We start from the raw sequence: 3000 nt of genomic DNA, 5'->3' as shown, positions 1-3000 counted from the left end.
AATACATATCGCAACTTTTTTGATCTGCGACAATTCCTTACAGTGGCGACGTATATTATAATACACCCCATCGCCCCATCAGTACTTCAGAGGGCCCCCTGTTACTTTTTGCTTGGGGCCCTAGGGGACCCTTGCCACGGCACTGGGTCCAACCTCGCAGTACCAGAATATATAGTACTGCCAGCAGGCCGCCACGGGCCGATGAAGCAAGAGCCTCCTGGGAGGAGGTCACCAATATGGTAGATGCTGTTTGCCCTGACATTCTGAGAACCGCTGCTCAATGTAGAAAAAGCTTCAATGATGTGAGGAGAAGGGCAAAGCTAAAGCTCGCAGAGCGCAGGAGGCACGCGGTGGCCTCCAGGCTCAGGATGAGTGAAGTGGAGGATATTGCATCACGAGAAAGAGTTTTCAGGGACAGGTCAGACCCATTGGCATTTGGCGAAGACGATCTCATGGAGAGATACAGATTTTCACGTGATGGACTGAAGTACCTATGTCGGCTCCTCGGTCCTAAAAATACAGCACCAGACCGCTCGAAGCCATGCCCTAACTGTACCACAGATGGTCTGTGTAACACTGAGGTTGCTTGCAAGTGGAAGCTTCCTGTATTCTGTTGGGGATGCAGAGAACCTCAATAAAGGAACCATTTGCCGCACAGTTAGACGCGTTTGCCTGGCCCTTAAGTCACCACTCCACATCTTCGTCACCTTTCCTGGCCACAGAAAACTGCTCTACATCAAGGAGGACTTCTACAAGATTGCAGGTAATATCAGTTTTAGCTTGCAAATATTGGTTTTAATTTTATCAGCTGGATACTTTGTGTTACAGCTTTTCCTAACGTGACTGGTGCAGTGGACTGCATCCTCATTAGAATTTAACGTCCCTCAGGTGAACATGAGGGAGATTACATCAACAGGAAGTCTTTCCACAGCATTAATGTTCAGGTAAGAGTAATTTGTAGTGAGTCAGACCTATATAGATTCTTCAGTTTTGTGCCTAAAAGGATCTGAACAGGTTACATGTCACCTTAACAGATGATCTGTGATGCTAACTGCCTTGTTAGCAATCTGGAGGCAAAGTGTTCTGGATCAGTCCACGACTCCAGAGTCTTTAGGGCTAGTCCAATCCACAGGACACTCTCTCAAGGTAAGCCACACATTATAGTTATAAGCACCTTGGATATTATGAGTGTGTGTGTGTGTATATATATATATATATATATATATATATGTATATATATATATATATATATATATATATATATATATATATATACATAGATTAAGTAGTTATGCATTTTATTATGAGGTGAATTCTCTGGAGTGCTGCTGGGAGACGAAGGCCTGAGAGTCATTTCTCCTGACTCCTCTTGCTGACCCCCAAACCCCACAACAGCAGGCCTTTAACCACTCACACAGCAGGACAAGGGCTCGCATTGAGATGACCTTTGACCTTCTGAAATCACGATTTCAGTGCCTGCACCACCTGAGGGGTTCTCCACCCAGAGCATGCGACATCATTGCAGCATGCACAGTGCTGCACAACATAGCAGGTTTACGGAAGGAGAGGGCCCCGCCTCCAGCGGCTGACGAAGTCTGGGAAAATCTCCCATCTTCCCCGACAACACCGCTGGCTGAGTAGTCAGACAATAAATTGTCATTTTTTTCATAGCCTTAAATGCTGAATTTTTAATAAATGATCTTGTGTGGTACCTTTTGCTGTGTGTGTGCATTTTGTCTAGCATTGGCAGTTCGCTGTGCTAATTTCTAAATTCCACATCTCCAAATCAATTGTACTCCCCACATTCACAGTAAGAGAGAGAAACACGCTCCAGGAGCCACAGAGACCAAACGTCCAGAAAGGGAATCAGGTAAAAAGGATCATTCTGCCTTAAGCCTGGTTCCCATGATGAATAGACCGGACAAGGATGCCAGACCGGAGGCCAAAATAATGATGTTAAATATGTTCCAGTCAAACAGGAACACACACTGCTGCACGCCCCACCCCCTCTGCTGCTACCACTCGGCCACTGGGGCCTTTCACAACAACGCTGTCCTCTGCAGACACACGATGACAGGTATCTGAGGAATTTTACCGAGAGTATATGTGTGTGTGATACACTGAATAGCAGTGCATGGCCCACATTGGAGAAGCTGCAGGGATTTTTTTTGGACTTTTGAACTGGAGCTTCACCTGAATAGGGACTCCAGCCGTATTGTAGTTTTTGTTTCTGGGGCCCACAGACCGAAATGAAAGAGTTCAACACACCATGAGCCGCCTCCGTTCCTGCTGCAGGACCCTGCGGACGGCCAGTGAGCCGCCCTGAAGTTAACATGAGGAGAATAACACACCAGAGTGAGGTCTCACTTCTGGAGAGCACAGCTGTCTCTTCAAAATACTCTACATGTCAACAACACACAAAATTTCAGACTGGTTGGAGCATATTTTTCACGGCACAGATTCTCTAAGCTGATTCACTCCAGCTCAGTTTCCCATGATCGTTTCACCTAACATGTGCCAGGAGGCACGACTCCCAGAAATGCAGCAGAGTTCTTCTGAGCAGCATGAACACATTCTCGCTGGGATATTGTTGTTTTTGTTGTTTGTATGCAGTAGGTGTAAGCTGTCATTGTGATGTTTGAGTTGTGTATATTTCAATATAAAGCAGAAAGAATGGTGTTTATCTGGTTGTATACATGTTACAAATAGAAGCAGAATACATGAAAGACAACATTGTGTTCAGATATTTAACTGCACAGGAAAAAGTAACTCGGCTTATCAAGAGAAAAAACTAATGAAGAGGATCTTTAACCTGCAGATTCAAGCCACTGCTGCATTCTGTCAGGATGAGTCCAACATGCACACAGCTGACTGCTGCAGAATGATTGTATCGGTTCAAAGTAAAATTTCACACCTGCAACACGAAATGTGTAAAATCACAGGAAAATTAGATACGAGAGCACAAGGATGAAACGAGCTCTGAATGCATTTACAAATCAA

General features: G+C 45.0%; 1 pseudogene; it reads left to right on the top strand.

Moving 5' to 3' along the window:
- The first annotated feature begins 368 nt into the window (after window positions 1-368).
- On the top strand, window positions 369-1641 carry LOC115387920 (putative nuclease HARBI1; annotated as a pseudogene).
- The last annotated feature ends 1359 nt before the right edge of the window (window positions 1642-3000 follow it).

This window comes from Salarias fasciatus, chromosome 5 (assembly GCF_902148845.1).
Source record: "Salarias fasciatus chromosome 5, fSalaFa1.1, whole genome shotgun sequence".
Taxonomy (NCBI): domain Eukaryota; kingdom Metazoa; phylum Chordata; class Actinopteri; order Blenniiformes; family Blenniidae; genus Salarias; species Salarias fasciatus.
The sequence above is the reverse complement of the archived record's forward strand: the minus strand, read 5'-3'. Positions and strand labels throughout refer to the sequence as shown.